Genomic DNA, 23662 nt, shown 5'->3' with positions numbered 1-23662 from the left:
GCTTTACTGGATTTACACTCTCCCAGGTGCCTGGGTTTGAAAACCTTTTTATATATTTTCCCTCTTGGCAGTGTTTAATCAGATGACTTTTCGTAGAAAATTGAACTTTTCTCATCATTCCCTTTAAATCTGTTTTAATAGCATAACCACATTTGACCCTTTCCCCTATGCTAATACCGAGCTCAAATAATATTAATACTTTTTCTCCCACCCTCTTAAGTTCTTCTGGCTGGGCTACTCATCCAATTAACAGTTTTTCATATATGTGTATGGGGAATTCACACAGGCATGAACATTCCAGAACCAGTGAGGCAACATTGGGTATATAAGACTTTGGACAAAGGGAAAAAAAGGCGGGGGGGTGGTTGGGGGGCGGAATGAACGGTTTACAGGTAGTTTAAGAGCGGACATACGTGACAGGAAAACCCTTGCTGGCAACACTGAAACAATGGAACATGTGCTGTATCTAGCCTGAAGCCCTTTTGTTTACCATACATAACTCAAATTAGGATAAAGCTTCCTAAGATATGTATCCTTCCTGAAGCATGTTTCTTTGTCTGAATGTCTTGGGCAGGAAAGGGGGGAGGGTCAAGGATTCTCTTTGAGTCTTGTTTCTTAATAAACAACTTAAAAATCAACATCTTAAAAAGGCAGCTTCAGGAAGGGAAAACTTTGCTCCCTTCACTAATGTTACCACTTTGGAAGGATTCTTTGGGAAAAAGTTTTTGGAAGAACTTGGGTTTAAAGTATTTTATCTGCTAGTTGCACCTTTCTTTTTTGCATTGCTTTTCTCCTGTGTAAGCTGATTCTGTAATTGTTCAGCTCTTGGTGTTCCTCATTCTCACTCTAGGAGGAAATCCTCTTCCTGCATCTCCCTCCAGTCTTGACCCTGACAGAGGGTAGACTTGGGTGAGGAGAGAACCTCTGTCTGGCAGTGGCTTTTTTCATTGGTTATTGCATTTCCTATTCCTACTGTCACCCCTATTCAGTCGACCCATGACCCACTTCAAACTTTTAGTCACTTTAGAAATTGCGTTTAAGATACCAAATAGTATTAATATAGATGTAAAAAGAAATTTGAGGTTACTGTGCCTTAACTATTGTTGCATTTACCTTCATCATGATAACATTTAAAGCTACTAATTCTTTTAGTATTTGGTAAAATTACTATTATTATTGTAAGGGGCAAGGAAACTGGTGACTCTCAAACCAGTAGAAAATGATTAGTAGCAAAGGACAAATGTAATCTTGAATTGGGGGGGAGGGGTCTCTGAGCCAGAGTTAACAGTATTAGCACACTTACAGGTCAGGAAGGGACACTCCAAAGCTCAACACAAATGCCTGCCTCTGAGATCAAAGGGGAAAGATATTCATTACCAAACCCAGGGAAATGGGAAAATGTAGCTAGACAGCCCAGCAAACTAGGGAAATTTCAAAGGAGAGCTGGAGATAGACCTATAACGAGATCACCCTCAGTTAATTTAGTTAATTGCATTAGATTGTAACTCTGGAGTATCTAGCATGGAAAAATGGAAAAGGAGGGGGAGAGGGAAAGAGGGGTTTTTTACTCTTGTTAGGATAAAAATAGCCAGCTCCCTTTTTTCCGCTCGCACCTTTGATTTGGCTGCGCCCAGAGTTGCAGATCTGGGAATAAACAACTGCCTCGTCTACTGCTTAAGTCCTGTGTCCCAGTGTTTTTATTGTGAGCCTTTCTCACATTATCTTTTATGATAATATATTCTGTAATAATTGCATGTTCTATAGCCTGGAAGGAAACTTAATTCATGGTCATTGAGTGTAATTTAAAAACAAACAAACATTATTTGCTCATTGTTAAGAAGATAGTGAGGTACATAACACCCCAATCCCTTTTCAGACATAGTATAATACGCATATATTTAGGTTCATAGTAAAATTGAGTTGGAAAGTACAGAGATAGCTCATGTACCTTCTGCCCCATATGTCCTCTGCCCTGCCCCACATATGCACAGTCTCCCCAACTATAAAAATCTCCACATTGGAATGGTAAATTTGTGATAACTGATGGATCTACATTAATAACATTGTTATCACTCATAGTCCAGGGTTTACATTACCATTCACTGTTGGTGTCTGTACATTCTATGGATTTAGATAAATGACTCCTTTAAAAAAAGTCAAGAACTTTTATGAGGTGTAGGAAACTGAAATGAGTGTTGTCATTTTTAGAAGATTAAAGAGCATATTTTAAATACTCTAAAAATTAATTTCAAATAGCTTTTATGTTTTAAAAAATTTGGATGTTTAAACTGGTTTCTTATATTTGAATTTTCAACAATTATTTGTTTTTGTATATTAAGGAGTAAAGAGATGAGGGAGAAGAAATGCTTCATAGAAAAACAAAATGTCATATTTTCAGTCCTAAAACTCATTCACTTGACCTTTTCTTCACTTTTCTGAAAAAACATGTTTTATGTTAACCAATGAAGAAGAAATTGGACATTTTAGTTATATTAATTTTTCTTTACTAATGTCAAGATATAGCTACAGTAAAATGTGACCAAGAGCCACTGAGCCACAGTTTTTCTGGTCTGGTGTGCTAGGTCCCATGTGCCCAGTAAGCATGTTGGATGATATTTCTGCTACTGTCTGCATGGTCGGGGCTTTGACATAGACCATGCCCATTCTCAGCACACAATTATCACCTGTTCTCCAACTTGTGGGTGAAAGGATATAATAGTTCTGTTCATAGAAATGAATGGATAAGAACAATATAGGGGAGAGTGGAGCTATACTTCACTATTTCCTGTGCAAATTGTATTAATGCTTTAAAATACTTAGAAAGCAAACTTCAACCAATAAACTTGATATCTAGAACCCATGGAGTGATTAATAAGTTAAAAAATGACCCATTTTCTTTTACAACGTGCTGAATCAAAAAGCACTTTTTAGTAGCATAACCACATTGAGTAACAAAACACTGCTCTGCAAAATTACAATGTCATCTCACTGGTTCTTAACCTGACCTATGAGTGTCCCCATAAATGGTCTTCCAAGAGTGTAAACTCTATATATATCTGTACAGTAGTTTTCTGGGAAGAAGACTGCAGCTTTCAATATGTTCAAAAGGTGTTTATGGACATCCTCCCCCACCCAAAGTTCCTAAAAACCATAAGCTTCAATTTTCTAGGCAGTTGTTTTTACTAAATATTTTGCAGATTATTTTTAACATTGGTTTATTGAGAAAAGAAAGTGAACAGTAATTTTAAATCGCCATGAGTCGCTGTTTTCTACTAGAAGTAGAAGTTGATAGTTATGATATAATACTTTCATATGAATGATAGTGCTGCTTCTTAGACCTGGAGATTACACCACTGATTCATCTGTTGTCATTAGGCAGATACTGTCCACTCCTCCCCTCCCCAGCCTTGATGTGCTAGAGAATGCATGGCAAAGAATGGCACCCTAATACAATCCAGCATGTTAGACTATTATTTTGAAATGCTAAAAGATAATTTGGTTTGTTTATTCTAAAAGTTGAACATTTTTTTCTTTTATTAACAAAACACCAAATGTGAAAGAAAAGTAAGTATTTTATCTTCTAGGTGATATTTACATAGTATATGTGTTGAATGATATTTCTTCTTCTATAGCAGAGAGCAGAAAGTTATTTTAAATCCTAATCGATCATTTTGACTTTCAGTATTGCTGGTAAGGAAAGAATATGGAATTTACAATCGTCTTATGTAAATTAGATTATAATTTATTATTTGATTTTATAACATTTAAAATTAATCTTATTTGCATTTGGGAAATTTCAGAATTAGGTTATAGTTCTAAGTTTGAGTTCATTCTTTTGAGTTTGAAGTAAGCTATATCAAACTGCCCTTTTTTCCTTGTAAGTGATAGGTTGCTGAGCTATAAGGCTTTAAAATGTGAAGTCAACTTCTGTTTCTGGGTCAGTTACCAGTAGTAGTCACAAGGTCTGAAGAGTATGAGGTGGATCAAGTGATGTTTTACAAACTTATCAATGAATCTGTCTGCTAGAATATTGTCTTTTTGTCTTTTTCCTCTGATCTTTTTTGTCCTTTTCCCTTTGATATTGATCAGTCTTTTTAAAAATTTGAAATCGTAATGCTTTTCAAAGTTCAAGGTTCTAAATCAATATTTGGGGATTTATAGAATAAAGTAACAGAACTGTTTTTGCCTCTCTAGATTTGTTCTTTATAAAAATAGTCTGATAAGTCTATATAGATCTCAAAGATTAATTAGTGATGAATGCGAGCATTTGCATGGTACTGTATGTATGAAAGAAAAGCCAGTATGCTGCATTTTTAGTTATTTTAATGTATAGGATTGTTTATTTCTTTAATAATGAAAGTGAGTTAAATTAATTGGATATGGAAAACAAAGAGGAATTATTTTAGAAAAAAGTTACTTATAGGAGTACTATCATTTTAAGATCAGTGATTTTATGTGTATTCTCTTCCTCTTGAGCTTTTTAAAAATTCAAACATGTTTTTTGTGTGGGCAGAATATTATTAATACTTGTATTTTAGTTCTCATAAAATAATGTATGCATACCATGTAAAGATATAGTTATGCTCCCCACACAGAGATATAGTTAATGCCATCTTTGGCCTAGTGTTAAAGAGTTTTGGCTTTGTAGTCAGGCAAGCCTATGTTGAGTCCTGGGCATTGCCACTTAATAGCTGTATGGCCTTGGATAGTTTTCTTAAGTTCTCTGGGCCTCATTATACATATATCTTTATGTGAATATAGAAATAATATCTCTTTGGAGGATTGAAACCAATAAATGTGAAGTATCTAACTGAAAAAATAGTAATTACTTAATATAGTTTATGTGCCAATTTATTAACTCATTTAATCCTTATAACAGTCCTATGAAGTTAGTACTGTACTTTTCTTCTTTTTTATAAATGAAGAAACTGAGGTTAATGAAATGTTATGTAACTGAACCAAGGTCATATAGCTAGTAAGTTGATAGTAAGCACTTCACTAATGCTGACTGATTTCATTTAAAAAAGGAGAGGGGGAAGGGGAAGACCTAAAGTAATATAGCCAGTCCTTATCTTTTGCTTAGTGAAAAGTTCATCAACATGTAGATCATTATAAAGCATATTTTATTTCTTTGCTGGAAAAAATGTGATTTGGAAGATTGTGTTTCTGATCAGTGACTCAGAATTTCATAACTTATAAAAGTATTAATGTCCATTTATTGAATGCCTACTGTGTGGTAGATATAGGGCTAAGTACTTTATATATATTATCTCATTTAACCTATAAAACAACCTTTCAAGAAAGCTAAGACTCAGTTTTTTGTTGTTGTTTTTTAATTCTCACCCAAGGAGATGGGGATATATATACATATATATTTCATTGATTTTGGAGAGAGAGGGAGACAGAGAGAGACATTGATTGGTTGCCTCCCATCTGTGACCCAACTAGGAATCAAACCCACAACCTAGTTATGTGCCCTGACAGGGGATTGAACCCACAACCTTTTGATGCATGGATGACACTCCAACCAACTGAGCCACCCAGCCAGGGCAAGACTCAATATTTTTAAGTGACTTGCCCAGGGATATTCAGCTGATAGGAAATCCCTAAACTATCTGGCTCTAAAGTCTGCTGTTAACCTCTAGTTTATGTGCCTTGTGCTAGATATGATAACATGTCTCTAAAAAGGCAAGGAAACAGCTTAAATAATTTTAAATTAAAAAAAAAGTATTCTCCTAGTTTAGACTTGGGAGTAAACAGTGATTACCTAAAACTAAGGTCTCATAGGGAAAACTAAGCTTGCTGCTGGTTTTGTAAAATAAAGTTGTATTGGAACACAACGACACACATTTCTTTATATATGTCTATGGCTGGTTTCCTACTATAGTGTCATATTTGGGTACAGTTGACAGGGGTGAGGAGGAGAGGCATAGACCTCCCTGAAGTCGAAAATCTGCCTTTAACTACTGTCATGGATGCATATACATATTCCCAGCCATGGAGTTGATCTTTGAACTATGTGGTTTGATCTAGGTCATTTTTTTAAAAAAATCCTCCCTTAAGTGGGGTAGTTCAGAACCCCTGTTGTTCAAGCGTCAGCTGTAGTGACAGAGTCTAGATGACCCACAAAGCTTAAAGTATTTGTTCTCTGGCCCTTTACAGTAAAAGAAACTGACCCCTGACCTGGACTACCTCTATTCTTTTATAAATGAAGAAACTGAGACTTGGAGAGATTAGATAATTTCCCAATAATGTAACTAGTTAAAATCCAATTCTCCTGTTACCTAACTGAACTGTTATTTCTGCTATACCGTGCTACCTTGTACATTCTATGAAATCAACAAGTGTACTATATGATCATTATATAAGACTGTAAAGTATCATAAAATTTTTATGATATACAGTCATGCACCACTTATTGTCCTGGATACATTCTGAAAAATGCATCTTTAGGAGATTTTATCATGGTGTGAACATCATAGAGTGATTTTCATAAACCTAGATGGTATGGCCTACAACACATATAGGCTATATGGTATGCCACTGTTGTATCTGCGGTTTGTTGTTGACTGAAATGTTATACAGCACGTGACTGTATAAGAATATACTCATATAACCTAGTTAAAATAGACATGCTCGTTATAATAACAGTAAACATTTAATCATTTCTCTTCCCTTACAATTTGAAGAGCTTTGGGAATATGTGTGTACTTTGTATGGCCCATGCCTTAAAGTTCTGTGGTCCAGTTTAAACTTATGTTTCCTTATTTTCCTCCACAAATTTTTCTGTAATAAAGTGGCTTTTAGAATCATTTTATTAATTGGATTACAAAACAGCAATTGCAGTTGGAACCTGTCTTGCAGATGGAAACCTGTCACATATACGGGGTCTGTCCAGAAGGTATACAGCCATGTAATATGAGAAAGAGACATTTATTGAAGAAGATACAACGTATAAGAAACATTGTATATAGGACAGTGACACCTCAGTCCCCTTCAAAGTAGGCACCTTGGGGCCTCACACAGTTCTCCCAGTCACCGTCAGCTGCCCTGTCATATTTTCCTGAATCTCATGGATAGTCTGAAATCTCTTCCCTTTCAAAGGTGATTTTAGTTTTGGGAAAAACCAGAAGTAGGCGGGCTGAGTCACTTGGGTGGTTTGATGTTTTGCCAAAAAACTACACGAGACATAATGCGTGAGCGCGCACATTGTCATGATGAAGCTGCCAATCACCAGTTGCCCATAGCTGCGGCCTTCTGAGTCATCAAAATAGTTCCATGGAGAAATGTTCAAGCTTTTCACAAAATTGGACATAGATTCATTGCTCTGCTTTCTCAGTCATTTTGCATATGACCGCCACACAGTACACATGTTCATTCAATGGCGTCTACTGCCCCCACTGACAAATACAGTGAAGTCATCATTGTTCGCACATGCACATTCCAGTTCACTCCCCTTGGCTGCCAGGTTACACTGATGCCATGTAAACTGTTCTCGTTATAATAACAATGGCTGGACTTTTTCCTGACAGACCTTGTACATATTTACAAAATAGAGACCTAACACTTTATATCCCCTTTTTTCCATTTACCATTACATTATTCCTGAAGTTTTTAAGCGTTGAGGTGATGTGGTCAGATTTGAATTAGGAAATAACTGGCAGCAGTACGAAGGGTGTATTATTGGTGAGAGAGGCTATAATAATAGCTGTGAGATGATGGGGACAGTGACTAAAGTGTTGTGGCTGGAGAAGAAGCAATGTCAACAATATGAGAGAAATTTAGGAAGTAGGATGTATGAAACTTGGTTATAGTAGTTAGAGTTGAATGGGAACTTTGAGTACATGTGACCTATCACATTCAATGGGGAGCCTTCTTGATCACCCAGGTTAGTTTAGGTTGTCCCATAATACCCAATATACCTTTCTTCTGTTGCCTTTATCACATTATTATTATTATCATCTGTTTTTGTCCCAGCTAGATCCAAGCTCCTTAACAGTAGGAATTATGTCATGTCTTATTTCTCTTTTGGAGGGAAATTATTTCAGGTAAATAATAGTTTACAAAATAGATTAATCTTTTGCTTACACTTTTTAAAAAAGGAAAACACAAGGGATAGATTGGGTAAGATATTCCTAAATTTCTTCACAATCGGGGTCTGACTCTTGCAAATTTTAATCTTAGGGTCAATTGTTTTTCCATATAGCATACTCTCCTAGTCTATCTAGAGAGGATTGATGATGCAGCCTTTCTTAAGTGTGCTGTATCACCTTCTGAGGTATTTTCTTGTAAGTCATCAATACAGTTCTTCAAATTTTGATGCAGATGTTTACTTGCTTGCTGTGTGATACATATCCTTTACATGTATCTTAGTAGCAGAACATACATAACACAGGCTCACCTATTGTGGATCCCTCCCTTTCTTGAGTCCCATAAAGTAGTGCATCTCAAACTCTCTGTGGTGAAAGACTAGTTTGTGAACTAATACTTTGGTAAAAAAACAAACAAAAATGAATTACTAGAAAAATGAAAGAAAGGACACAAAATACAAACATCAACTTTTTATTAGATTCAACAGATATAAAATTACTCTGTCAAATATAATTTTACTATAAGAGTTTTTAAATAATGCATTTGTACACTTGGTCTTAGCCAAAAGGCCAAGAAGTGATACAAGAATCCATTTTTGTACTTCATTGCAGACCTGTGAAAAGTATGTAGATCAGACCCACTATGAATAGCACTACTTTAAAAGCACTTGGTCATTGCTTTTCGTATTTATCTCTGAATTTCCACAACCTGTAATATACTATGTGATGACTGACTAAGTTAATATTAAAAAATGGTGTTTCCCTTTCACAGTCACATTTCTCTTTCTATTGAAATTTCTTGAAATGTGGTTATAAAACTATGACTAATATGTATGTATATATGTGTATGTTGGTTTCTGTGCTCACCTTATAAAAATAAAAGGGAGTTCCCAAACTCCTAGAAGACTCATTCTTATTTAGCCTTGGTAACAGTTACCAGAACCAGTGTTAAACCTACTTAAGAAATGATACTCTTTTAGAATTGGTTTTAGGTCAGTGTAATCAATTAGCAAATAACTTGCCTTAGTGTACAGAATTTTGCAAGCCAACCAGTCAGTGATAGCCCTTCCAGTAACCATGCTTGTAAGCCTTTGAAAGTCCACCAACCCTTGAACTGCATACTTCCAAACCCTGTGTAAGCTTAGCAATGTGCTCTACTCAGAGGGACTGTGTCTGACCAGCAGGGCTCTCCCTGAACTAAGGAATGATATTATTCAACTTAGTGGTTTTGGTTTTATTTAAGATATCTAGTGGGAAATATCTTTTCACACTTGGAAAGAAATTATTAGTAAATTTATTTTTTGGTAGGCTTTATATTTTTATTCAAAAATTATTATTTGTTACCTTGAGTATAATCCTGTGACTTCTGTGCATGCTCAAATAAAAATAATAATAGATGTAGTTCACATATTTAGATAAAATCCAAGTCAATTTTTTTTACTATTTTATATTAGATGTTCAGACTACTCTGACTATTAATAAATTGAGCAGTCCAATTCAAACAAGGAAATAATTATGCTAGTGAAGCAACAATAGAGTGCCTTAATAAAATAGACCACCCCAATAGAAACATAAAGTATTCAGTACAGTGAAAATATTATTTATAGATACTGGAAATGGCGTTAGTATTTAACAAGCAAACTTTAATAACAGTGGTATTGTTACAGAACCCCTGGGCTGCTCCAATTGAAACCTAGCACCCACGGGCTGTTTAGTTAGGGGCCCGATTGCCCACCATCAGAATTATAACTCTCAATACCAGAGTTTAGTGAAAAGAAAAAATTGTTTAATAGTTATATAGATTTAGATTATTTGCGAATTTCTGCCGTGAAGTCTTATGTTCCTTAAAACACCCACAAACACATATTTCTGCCTCCCTCTACCAAACCAGGCTAGTTTTAGAGAAGTTAGAGATATTGTTTCCCTACTTCCTAAACACAGTTTAGCTTTACCAGTAGCTGCCAATCATTCAATTCTGATTGGGAAGGTCTTTCTGTGTTATGGTACTCACCAGCTTTTAATCCAGAACCACGTAGATTCCCAGCCTCCTTATAAGCTACATGGAGTTTTCCCTTCTTAAAGCAGCATGGTGCACCCTCTTAAAACTGCATGGTGTACCCTCCTTTGTAATCCACATGGAGAACTTCTCAAAACCGCATGGTCAGTCTCGTTAAAATGTCTGCCGCTTATTTTTAAATCCCTGACTGCGTCCTGTGATGCAGAGAGCATGGTCCCCAGTTCTTACCATTCACAGAACCTCACGCAGGCTCTGTGTGCTCTTTCCATACCATTCCCCGGGCCTTGGATGCATTAAACCATTTGCATAACAAAGACAGTAGCCCTTAGCCTCAGGCATGTGAAGGCATCCTGAAAGCTGCTTCCTTCTCCCCATACCCCAGCCGCCAGCTCTGGGGGTTTTTGGACACCCCCTTTCTGTAACAGTATCTAATGAATGCTGTTGATAATAAAAACTTTTTTTTTTTTCCTGTGTGGTTGCCTTTCATTCACGCCCCCAGCTGGGGACCTGACATGTAACCTAGTAATGTGCCCTAGCTGGGAATCGAACCAGCGACACTGGGCTCGCAGGCCGATACTCAATCCACTGAGCCACCGCAGCCAGGGCCATAAAAACATTTTTTTAAGTCATAGTACTAAACTGTTGGAAGTCATGTATACCTTGACTGAATAGGAACTATTGAAACTAAATCAGTTTGTCAGAACAGGAGAATCTCCTTTTAATTATTAGCACAATATATTTTCTTTTGGGCTATTTGATTCAAAATTTAAAACCCCTACTCTGTGCCTTTATAAATAAAAAGGAAATAATGAGTAGTTTAATTTTGTTTGATTTAAAAGTAAAAGAAATTTTAAAAACATTTACTTTTGAAATAAAACAATTTAAAAATACTTTTTGGCTCCTTATATCTCTGTCTGCTTTGGCCTCCTCACCTCCACTCCAGCCTCTACCATATCCACAGGCGTGACCCATAAGATCTACAAGGTGTCCATTTCTGGCCCCCAGGCCTTCAGTAGCCTCTCATACTTGAGTGGGCTATTCATCAGGTCCTTGGCCTTTTCCCAAGTGGGCACACAGCGGCTATTGAGTTGGCCTAGGCACCAACACGAATTTGGCTGGGGCTTTTCAGTGGAGCTGGGAGTATGGGGATCATCAAAGCTGTCCAAGTGAACCAGAGCCTGCTGAGCCCCCCTGAAGCTGGAGGTGGACCCCAATATCCAGGTTGTGCAGAACCAGGAGAAGGAGCAGATGAATAGCCTCAACAAGTTTGCTTCCTTCATCGATAAGGTACAGAGCCTGGAGTAGCAGGGTAAGATTGTGGAGACCAAGTGGACTCTCCTGCAGCAGCAGAAGACATCTCGCAGTAACATGGGCAGCATGTTCACGATCTATATCAACAACCTGCAGCAGCTGGAAATGTTGGCCCAGGAGAAACTTGACCATAGGCAGAGTTTTGCAGGAGCTGGTGTGGAGGACTTGAAGAATGAGGACGGGATCAACAGCACAGAAATGGAAAATGAATTTTTCCTCATCAGGAAGGATGTAGATGAAGCTTACATGAACAAGGTAGAGCTGTAGTCTCACCTGGAAAGGCTGATGGATGAGATCAGCTTTTATAGGCAGCTATATGAAGAGGAGATTCATGAGCTGCAATCCCAGATCTCTGACATGCAGTGGCGCTGTCCATGGACAACAGCCACTTCCTGGACCTGGATGGCATCATCACCAATATCAAGGCCCAGTACAAGGGGGTCACCATCCGCAGCTGGGCTGAGGCTGAGAACATGTGCCAGATCAAGTACGAGGAGCTGCAGACATTGACTGGGAAGCACAGGGATGACCTGCATCACATGAAGACGAATTTCTGAGATTAAACGGAACATCAGCCGAATCTAGGCCGAGAGCGATGGCCTCATGGCCAGAGGGCTCCTGTGGAGGCCACCATCGCTGATGCCAAGTAGCATAGGGAGCTGGCCATCAAGGATGCTCAGGCCAAGGTGGTTGAGCTGGAAGCCACATCTGAGAACTGCCAAACAGGTCATGGTCTGGCAGCTATGTGACTACCAGAAGCTCATGTACATCAGGCTAGCCCTGGATGTGGAGATTGCTGCCTACCACTAGGTGCTGGAGAGTGAGGAAAACTGGCAGGAGTATCCATACCAAGACCATCAGTGGCTTCCAGTCCATCTTGGACAGTGGCGGGGACCTGGGCTCCGTCAGTCGCACAAGCACTAGCTCCTCCAAGACAGTGGTTGTGAAGAAGGTTGAGACCCATGATGGGAAGCTTGTGTCTGAGTTATCTGATGTCCTGCCCAAGTGAACAACTACTACGGTCCCTCCTGTCCTCTGAGCCTGCGGAAAAGGAGTTGTGCCAGAGAGGGGAGGTCAAAGGAGATCTATCTGAAGCTCAACCCCGGTCCTCAGCTCACCCTTGGGGTGGGGGAGTTTACTGCCTGGGGGACCATCTGTTACCCATGCCCCCAACAAAAAGCCAAATCAAGTGTTTTTTCCCAAAACAGTGTCTCCACTGGCCCTGCCAAGAAAAAGAAAAAGAAAAAAAGGAAATAAATGTCTTTGTTAAAATACTAAATATGATTGTTATTTAAATAATATATCCAAGCTTTACCTAAGACACAGAGACAAACACACACAGGAGACATCCGGCCAAGATGGAGGCCTAGACTGACACGCTCCATCTCCCTCTACAACTAAGAAGGACTACAACTACCACAAAACTAGAAATAACCAGAATTTCTAGAAAATAAATGGAAGTCCAATGTATGAAGTTATAAAGAAGTGGTGCTCGTCCAGACGGGCAGGAGGGGCAAAGCCAGGGCGGAGAGGTCATGCCGTGAGGGCAGCGGTAGCTGCGGGGGCTGTGGAGGGACAGCGGTAAGCACAGACACCCATATTTAAGGGGAGGCAAGAAGCGCCTGGGGAGCACCCCTGACTGCAGACCAGACCCATCAGCTTTTGATTCCAACACTGGGGAAGGCAGACCTCCATTGCCTTGGACGGTGAGGCCCAGAGGGGATGGGGACAGAGGATGAGGCTCCCGGTCACTCAGTGGAGAGTGAATGGCAGGAATCCATCTTAGATCCCCACTCCCACAGAAAACGCCACAGCGTGGTGAAAAGGGCCACCCAGTTGTGACGAGTGCACAGGGCCCTCCCCCTATAGTGTAGGAGGAGTGACAGCCCCACCCAGGAAGCAAAGGTATACACAAAACTGTCAGGATGGCACAAATCATGATAGAGATCCCAGTGACGCAGCTGACCAGACAGCAAATATCTCATCTAACGAAGCAGCAGATAGGAAATCTTTCTGAGGCATAGTTCGGAGCTTTGGTTATATGAATGCTTACAGACCTGACAGCAGATCTTAAGATGGGGAAGGAATGAAGGGTAGTCCTGCTGAGATGAACAAAAACACATGCAAAACTAGTGGTGAGGGAAAGAAATCCAGGGGTCAAATCAACATATCAGAACATAGGGAAGGAACAAACAGTCAGTCAGTGCAGAAAGAGGAAACGAAAAGTGAGGAAAATGAGGAGGGGCTCAGAAACCTATGGGACAGCTATAAGTGGGCCAACATCCAAATCATAGAGTTGCCAGAGGTGAAGAAGAAGAACTAGAAATTGAAAAATTATGTGAAAAAATAATGAAGCAGAACTTCCCTAACTTGGGGAAGGAAATAGACTTACAGGTCCAGGAAGCACAGAGGGTTCCAAAAAACTGGATCCAGGGAGAACCACACCAAGACACATTATAATCAAAATGTCAAAAATTAAGGACAAAGAGAGAATCTTAAAAGCAGCAAGAGAGAAGAAGAGAATTACGTACAAAGGGATCCCAATAAGATTTTCAGCTGATTTCTCAAAAGAAACTCTGCAAGCAAGAAGGAACTGGCAAGAAGTATTCAAGGTGATGAAAATCAAAAACCTACAGTCACGATTACTCTATCCAGTGAAGCTGTTGTTCAAAATAGAAGGGCAGAGAAAGTGCTTCCAGGACAAAGTAAAACTGAAGGAGTTCATTAGATCCAAACCACTGTTATATGAGATGTTAAAGGGACTTGTTTAGAAGAAGGAGGATCCAAACTATGAACATTAAAATGAAAACTGTATCACAACAACCAACAACAGAAGTTAGGGAACCAAAACAAAGGCAAAGTAGGCAATGAGAGTGGAAAAGAATTATAGGTATGGGGGAGGTTAGCAGGGAGGGGGAAAGGGGGAAAGAGAGGGAGATGGCACAGGAATTAAGCATAGTAGGAGGGAGTGGAGTAGACAGGAAGATGTTGAGAAGAACTATATGTACAACCAATGGGCATGGACTAAGACGGGGAGACAACTGTAGGGAGTAGGGGTCACTGGGTGGAGGGGAGCAGAGGGACAAGACATTAGGACAACTGTAACAGCAAAATCAATGAAACATTTTTAAAAAATGCAAAACATCTAAAATGTGTGTGCAAGGAGCAAAAATAAATATATAAATAAATAAAGCCTTTTGCTAGGCAAATGCTAGAGTGGTTGGATATAATGGGGAAAAGTGTGTGATAGTTTTGAGTTGTATGTATTGCAACCTCGTAAAGTTTAAAAACAGAATATTAGTAATGTCTGTAGTCATAATACTCAGACACTTAGGGCACAACCTTGATGTGATGAAAGTTCTAGATGAAAGAAGACTCATTAACCAATAATGAAGAGTTGACTCAGATTTTTTTTTTTTTTTTATGTATATATTTGGAGTGGGAGAAGCACCCAACTAACAAAAGTCATGTTGATTCAGTCACTCATGACCCAGGCTCATCATGTGGGTAAGATGCAGAAATGTTGTTAAGACATGGTCTTCTCAAAGAGTTCATACTGTATTCAGTATGTACGTCTAAAGCACAGATAAAGGTAAGAAAGTGAATGTCAGAGAAGTACAAAGTACTATGTGGATTCACAGAAGGGAGATCACATCCCATTGGGAGAATTCAGAACAGGTTTTGTGAAATGGCTGTTTTTAAGCTGGATCTTCACATCATTTCTCCACAAGGAATGGTGTGAGTACTTAAACAGATAGTTGAGGAAATCAGAAAAGTGAAGTCTATGATATAGTAGAAAAAGAATGGGCTTTAATCAGAGCTGAATTGAAACCCTAGTTCCCACTATTTTCTGCCCGTGTGACTGGGCAAGTCAGGGATGTTTAGGCCATCTGTAACATAGTTATGATGCTTAAATGAGCAAGCATGTGTGTAATATTTCTAGCAAAATATATGGCACGTAGTGGTTTAGTAAGTAGTCTTTCCCCTCCTTTCCCCTACTTTATGCCAAAAGTTAATGGAGGAAAAGACTGGTTGGTGGGCTGGAGGTGGAGGATGGCTTTGAATGCCTGGATAAGCTGTTTGAACTACCTACAGTAAGCAGTATGAAAGTGACACCTAGAGCTAGATAGGTCTGGCGGCATTGCCCTTGATTGATGTAAAGAGATAGGAGAGAAGGGCATGATGATTGATTGTTGGAGACTTATAATTCAGGCAAGATATGTGCATCTGAATTAGAGTTCAGTGAGAGTAGGAAAGAAGAGATGGAATGAGAGAGAGAATTTCCCAAGTAAAAATCAGAGGAATTGAAACTGATAGACTATGTTAAGTTGAGAGAAGAGTCAGATATGGCTCCGGTTTTGAAATAAGACAACTGAAAAAATGGTGTTGACTTGCAAGAGTAGGAGAATTAGAAAGAAAGGCTGATTTTAGAGGGGAGAAAATAGGGACCTTGAATTTTTTAAATACATTTTTGTCATTATTGTTCTGTAATTCTATTTCACTTGCAGAATGCTTTGAACAGTACTCCAGTGATTAACAGCACAGACTCTTGGAGCCCTGCTGCCTAGGTTTGAATCCTGGCTCCATCACTTGGGCTCCACTCCACCTCATTGTGCTCAGTTTACTTATCTGCAAAAAGGGTAAAATAAAAGTAGCTGCATTATAGACTTGTAGTGAGGACTAAACAATTTAATATCCATAATCACTAAAAACAGTGGCTGGCAGGTATTAGTGTTTTGTGCATTGATGATATGATATGTGCATTTTGGATGATGATGGTGATGATGATGTTGGTATTGATGACATTATCTGCCTTAATATGTTATTATGTGGCTGATTAATCCTTTTAGGGAATAGAGTAGCTTGTGATTATATTGCCTTTTGTGTCCTTTAAATTTTATCATGAATATATTGGAATATAACTTCCTTTTATCAGTTTTCTTATCTTACAGTAAAATTGGACATTTTTGGTATACAATTCTATGAATTTTAACATATGTATAGATTTGCCTAATTCCCACCAAAATGAACATATGAAACATCTCTATGATTCCCCAAAACTCCCTTGTGCCAGTTCTTTATAGTCATACCATCCCTCTTCCCCCTAACCCCTGGCAACCACTGATTTGTTTTCCATCTCTATGGTTTTATCCTTTTGGGAATATCATATACATGGAAATATATAAATGTAATCTTTTGAGGATGGTTTCTTTCACTCAGCATAATGCACTTGAGATCCATTCAAGTTGTTTTATGTATTGAGTTTTTTTCTTTTTATTGCCGAGTGGTGTTCCACTGAATAAGTACGATGGTTTGTTTATTCATTCACTTGTTGAAGATTATTTGGTTTGTTCCCAGTTTGGGCAGTTGTAGATAGAGCTGCTATAAATTATCATGTACTGGTTTTTGTACAAACGTAAGTTTAAAAAAAATTTTTTAATCCTCACCTGAGGATATATTTATGATTTTAGAGAGAGAGGAAGAGGGGAGAGAGAGAGAAATATCAATGTGAGAGAGAAACATCGATTTGGTTACCTCCCATACACACCCGGTGCGTGCCCCAACCAGGACTGGGCCTGCAACCTAGGTATGCACCCTGACCAGGGATCAAACCCACAGCCTTTTGGTGTACAGGACAATGCTCCAACCAAATGAACTACCTGCCCAGGGCCTCAAACATAAAATTTTATAAATACTCAGGAGTGGGAATGCTGGGTCATAGGGTATATTGTATGTATAAGAGACTGACAAATTTTTTTTAGAATGGCTGTGCCATGTTATTTTTACCAGCAGTCTATGAAAGTTACATACATCCTCCCCAGCATTTGGTAGTGTTAGTATTTTTTTTTCAAGATTGTATTTAATTTTAGAAAGAGAGGAAGGGAGGAAGAAAGAGAGGGAGAGAAACATCAATGTGTGGTTACCTCTGGCAAGCCCCCAACTGTGGACCTGGCCTGCAACCCAGGCGTTGAACTGGTGACCCTTTGGTTTACAGGCTGGTGCTCAGTACAAGTATTTATTTTAGCCATTCTAATAGGTGTGCAGTGGTATTTCGTTATGATTTTAATTTTTATTTCCCTAATGGTGATTATGTTGAACATCTTTTGTGTGCTATTTGCTATCTGTATATCTCCACTGTTGAAATGCCTTAAGTCTTTTGCCCATATTTTAATTAGTAGTTGTTTTCTTACTGTTAAGTTTTGAAAGTTCTTTATATGGGTGTGGGCAAAAAGTAGGTTTACAGTTGTTCATATGGAAAATAATACAATAATAAATAATAATACAAGAATAAACTATGTTTTGCATATTCACAACTGTAATCCTGCTCTTCCCCACTCCTGTATATTTGGGATACAAGTCTTTTGTCGTATGTTTTATTTGCAAGCATTTTCTCCTAGTCTGTAGCTTATCTTTCTATTCTTTTACAGTCTTTTTCATAACAAAAGTTTTAAATTTTGATGAAGTCCATTTTATCAATTTTTTTTTAATGTATCTAAAAATTCTTTTCTAAAGACTAAACTCAGGCATGAAGTTTTTCTCCTGTTTTCTTCTAAAAGGTGTGTGTGTGTGTGCAGTCTGGTTCATTTTCAATTGATTTTTATTTAAGGTATGAGGCTGAGGTCAAGGTTCATTTTTTTTTTTAATGTGGATGTTTAACAGCATTTGTTAAAAAACTATCTACATTGCTTTGCTTTTGTACCTTGTCAAAAGTAAATTGGCCATGTTGGTGTGTGTCTATTTTTTAACTCTCTGTACTGTTCTTTTCCTATATGTGTCTATCCCACACAGACAATCATGTCTGCTAATAGGGACAGACTTCTTTTCTTTCCAATCTCTGTGCCTTTTATTTATTTTTTTGTGCCATATTGAACTGGAAAGAACTTACACTTACTAGGTTGTCATATTTGAATATCATATGTAGTTTTCCATAGTAGTTGCCTTACTAAACTTTCAGTGCCTCTGGGGTTCATTGTGATAATACCTGATATTCCAGATATTGGGGTCTTGTATCTTCTCCCTCTTTTTTTCTTTGTCAGTCTTCCAGATGTTTATGAATTCTGTTGATCTTTTCAAAAAACAGCTTTTGGTTTTGATTTTGTCTATTCTGTTTTCAACATTACTGATTTGTACTCATTTCCTTATGTTTGCTTTGGGTACATTTTGCTCTTTTTTTTCTAGTTTCTTAAGGTGAAAGCTTAAGTTATTGATATAAGAGCTTTTTTATAAATATATTTAAAAATCTGTACCTGAGTGTGTATATTTATTGATTTTAGAGAGAGAGGAAGAGGGAGGAAGGGTGGGAGACAGAGAGAGAGAAACACCAATGTGAGAGGAACATTGATTAGTGTTGTTTCCCATATGCACCCTGAGCGGGGATTGAACCACAACCTTTTGGTGTAAAAAGACAATGTTCCAACCAGCTAATGGAGCCACCTAGCCAGGGCTTTTTTTTTTTTTTTAATATCAGTATTTAATGCTCTATATTTTCCCCTAAATACTATTTTAGCTGTATCCCACAATGGGATAATATTCAGCCTTAAAAAGAAAGGAAATTCTGCAATAAGCTACAACACAAATGAACCTTAAGGACATTATGCTAAGTAAAATAAGTCGGTCACAAAAAGATAAATACTGTATGATTCAACTTATATGAGGTATGAGTAGTCAAAATCATAAACACAGAAAGTATAGTAATAGTTGGCAAGGGCTGAGGGGAGGAGAGAATGGGAACTTCTTTAATGGGTACAGATTTTCAGTTTTATAAGATGAAAAGAGTTATAGGGGATGGTGGTGGTGATGGTTGCACAAAAATGTGATTGTATCACTGTGAACTTAAAAATAGTTAATATGATAAATTGTATGTTTATATCTGCTCTAATCTTTATTATTTCTTTCCTTCTGCTTTGGGTTTTAGTTTGTTCTTCCCGTCCCTTAAGTTGTAAAGTTTGGTTGTTGACTCAAGACTTTCTTTTAAATGTGTTTCTAGCTATAAATTTCCCCCTGAGCACTGCTTTCACTGAGTTTTGATATGTTTTGTTTTAGTTTTCATTAACTCTTAAGTATTTTTTAATTTTCCTTGTGATTTCTTCTTTGTTCCTTTGGTGGTTTTAAATTGTGTTAATTCCAGTTTTGTGAATTTTCCATTTTTCTTTTTGTTATTGATATCTAACTTCATATCATTGTGGTAGAAGATAACGATATGGTTATCTTTTTAAATCTATTGGGACTTACATTTGTGGCCTAATATATGGTCTATATTGGAATAAATCCTGTGTGCACTTGAAAAGAATGTGTATTTTGTTGTAGGGTAGAGTGTGCTGGATATGTCTGTTAGAGCTAGTTAAGTCCTCTGATTCCATATTTATCTTCTATCTGATGTTCTACCCATTATTGTTACTGGGGGATCGAATTCTCCATTGTTATTGTAGAACTATTGATTTCTCTCTTCAGTTCTGTTAGTTGTTGCTTCATATATTCTGATGATCTGTCCTTATATGTGTAAATGTTTGTTATTGTTTTATCTTCTTGCTGTATTGAATCTCTATCTCATGACATTTTTTTTTTATTTAAAGTTATTTTGTCTGATAGTAGTAGTCATTTCTGCTCTCTTTTGGTTGCTATTTGCATAGAATATTTTTTAATGAATAAAAATTTTTAAAAGATCTTGTTTATTTTTAAAGATAGGGGAAGGGAGGGAGAAAGAGAAGGAGAGAAACAGCGAAGTGTGGTTGCCTCTTGCACACCCCGAACTGGAGACCTGGCCCACAACCCAAGCATGTGCCCTGACTGGGAATCGAACGGGCGACCCTTTGGTTCACAGGCCAGTGCTCAGTCCACTGAGCCACATCAGCCAGGGCTGAATAAATTTTTATTGTACTTTTTTTCCATTACCATTTAGTCCCTTTACTCCCCCAACAATCACCACCCTGTTGTCCATGTCCATAGTCCTTTTTCTTTTTTGCTCAATCCCTCTGCCCCCTAACCCTGCCCACCTTTAGCTGTCATCCTGCTATCTGTGAGTCTGTTATCTACTTTGCTTGTTAGTTCAGTGTTCATTAGATTCCACATAAGAGTGAAATTATATGGTGTTTGTGTTTCTCTGGCTTATTTTACTCAGCATAATGTTCTCCAGGTCCATCTGTACTTTAGCAAAGGGTAAAATTTTCTTTTTTATTGCCAAGTAGTATTCCATTATATAAATGTCCCATAGTTGTTTTATCCATTTATCTACCAATGGACACTTGGGCTGCTTCCATATCTTGGTGATTGTAAATAATGCTGCAGTGAACACAGGGGTCCTTATGTTCTTTCAAATTAGTGTTTTGGGTTCCTTTGGATTAATTTCCAGTAGTGGAATCACTAGGTTATAAGGCAGTTCCATTTTTAATTTAGTGTTCTTTCACTTCACGTTGTAGGACTCCTTTGAGTTTTTCTTGCAGACCAGGTTTAGTGCTCATGAACTCCCTCAGCTTTTGTTTATTTAGGAATTCTTTATTTCTTCCTCACATATGAAGAACAGTTTTGCTGGATATATAGGATTCTTAGTTGACAGATTTTGTCTTTGAATACTTTGAACATTTTCCTACTGTCTCATGGCCTCCAAAGTTTTCAATGAGCAACCCGATAATATTATTGAGTATCTCTTGTTATGTGACAATTTCATTTGCTTTGCTTGATTTCAGGATTCTCTTTATCATAGGCTTTTGAGGGTTTGATTGTAATGTATATAGGTTTTGGGTCTCTGAGTTTATCTTTCTTTTGAAGCTCCTTGGATGTTTATATTCATGTCTCTCAAATTTAGGGGACTTCTGGGTCTAGTCAAAGAACATGTATAAATGACACATCGACATGGACAACATGGTGGGGATTAACTGTGGGAGAAGGGGTGGGCAGGGTGGGGGGTAGCAATAGGAAAAAAGTGGGACAACTGTAATAGAGAAACAAACAAAAAATTTTAGTGGGGAAAAAAATGAAAGCAAAATAAATGAGTCAGCAACCCCCCGCCCCCAAGAAAAACTTCATATGTAGGAAAGTGAACAAAACAAAATGTAAAGTATGGGAATGCAATTTTAGTAAACATTAGAAGGACAAGGATTTTCCTTCACATTGTATGTTTTTCTCCCTACCTGATCCCTCCAGAATTTGGCATTCTGAAGCAAGCAATGACATAAGGTTCTTTGCATAAAACTAATAAGACCAGTTGTTAATAGAGGCTTTGTTAACCAAGACTTTGACTAGAATGTCATGCCTAAAGGAGGCATGCCTGGGCTCTGGTTGTTACCAAAAAGCACTGAGGAACTAGGATCGACTTTTGAAGACAATAAAAGCCCATGAGAAAAAAGACTTGGTACCTTTGTTGGTGGTGCGGTTCATGGCAATCTTTCCAGGGAAGGAACTGAAGGTTGCTTTCCTGAAAGCTGGCTAGAAGGAACCTTAAGGCAAAATGGAAAACCTGAAGGAATTGGAAAAGACAGGTGTTTACAGGCAAGGCTGAATGGCAGGTATGTGGCTCAGCTTCTGTGCCCTGAAGGGCAGACTGAAGGTCACACTAGATACTTCTGCCCAAGCTGGAGGCATAGACAGACATGCTGTCTCCCTCCACAACTAAGAAGGAATACAACTACTTCAAAACTAGAAACAACCAGAAGTTCCAGAAAATCAAACTGCATGGAAGTCCAGCAAACAAAGATATAAAGAAGAAATACTCACCCAGACAGGTAGAAGGGGCAGAGCTGAGGTGGAGAGGATGTGGTGTGGTGGCGGCAGCAGCAGACCAGCAGAAAGCACAGTCACGCATTTTAAAAGGTCAGGAGGGACACCTGGGGAGCGTTCCCAGCTCCTCTCCAGACCTTGCATCTCATGATCCCAGCACTGAGGAAAATCAAGCCTCATTGCTTCTGACTGTGCAGACCAGTGGGGGTTGGGGTAGAGGTGGAAACTGCTGGTCTCTCAGCAGAGTCCGCTTGTTTTAAGGGCCCCCACGATCCTAGAACATCTGCAGACCCACCCACTGTGGGAACAGCGGCCAGGGCAGCAGCTAGAGGGGTGCCAGTCTGGTGCAGAAGTGGGAGAGGTGCCTGGAAAAGGAGCGAGTGCTTGGCAGGTGGCATTGTTCCCTCTCGCCCACATACAGTACCACAACGTGGTGAAACAGGTTGCCCTGTACTGACAAATCCCTAAGGCTTCGCCACTTATAACAGGAGCGACAGCTCTACCTGGGGCATGAAGGCAAACAAACACAGAAGCCTGTCAGAAGGAGGAGACAGAAGTATGGCCCAAAAGGGGGAACGGATCAAGGTTCCAGTGGGAGAGCTAAGTTACGAGGAGATAGCCAACCTAACAGATGAGGAGATAGACAACCTAGCAGATGCAGAATTCAAAACACTGGTGATAAAGATGCTCACAGGCTTGACAGATATGCTTGAGTACTGCTGCATTAGAGAAGACGTGAAGGCTATGCTAAGTGAAATGAAGGAAAATCCACACAAAACCAATGGTGAAGGGAAGGAAACCAGGGTTCAAATTAATGATTTGGAACATCAGGAAGAAAAAAACAGTCAACCAGTGCAGAATGAGAAAGCAAGAATTGAAAAAAATGAGGAAAACTTCCCAAATTTTGTGAAAGAGTTGGACATACGGGTCTGGGAAGCACGGAGGGTCCCGGGCGAGCTGGACCCAGAGGGGACCACACCAGGATGCATCATGATTCAGATGTCAAATGTGAAAGATAAAGAGAGAGTCCTGGGGGCAGCGAAAGAGAGGTGGAGAGTTGCCTACAGGGAATTATAGGACTATCAGCTGATTTCTCAGAGGACACTTTGCAGGCAAGAAGGGACCGGCAAGCAATATTCAATGTGATGAAAGGCAACCTACAACCAGGATTATGCTATCCAGAAAGCTATCATTTGGAATGGAAGGGCAGATGAAGTGCTTCCCAGAAGGTAAAGCTAAAGGAGCTTGTCATCACCAAGCCATTATTATATGAAATGTCATAGGGCTTACTTAAGAAAAAGATCAAAACTGTGAACACTAAAATGACAACAAACTCACAACTATGAACAACTGAATCTAAAAAGAAAAACAAAATCCAACTAAGCTAACCAGAATAGGAATAGAATCATAGGTATGAAGATCAGTTTGGATGGGGGAGGAGGGAAAATGGGGATATGGTACAGAGACTAAGAAGCATAATTGGTTGGTACAAGATAGACAGGGGGATGTTAAGAAAAATATAGGAAAGGGT

The 23662-nt window shown here is 38.6% G+C and overlaps 1 protein-coding gene and 2 pseudogenes across 3 annotated transcripts in view; all 3 read left to right on the top strand.

Annotated features, from left to right (window-relative positions):
* Positions 1-23662, top strand: part of KLHL8 (kelch like family member 8) — a 69831-nt gene that overhangs the window by 1018 nt on the left and 45151 nt on the right. The window lies entirely within an intron of this gene.
* LOC150019223 (keratin, type II cytoskeletal 8 pseudogene) lies at positions 997-11653 on the top strand (annotated as a pseudogene).
* LOC150019222 (keratin, type II cytoskeletal 8 pseudogene) lies at positions 11665-12427 on the top strand (annotated as a pseudogene).

The sequence above is a fragment of the Furipterus horrens genome, unplaced genomic scaffold (genome assembly GCF_987537825.1).
Source record: "Furipterus horrens unplaced genomic scaffold, mFurHor1.1.pri manual_scaffold_2, whole genome shotgun sequence".
NCBI lineage: Eukaryota > Metazoa > Chordata > Mammalia > Chiroptera > Furipteridae > Furipterus > Furipterus horrens.
The sequence above is the reverse complement of the archived record's forward strand: the minus strand, read 5'-3'. Positions and strand labels throughout refer to the sequence as shown.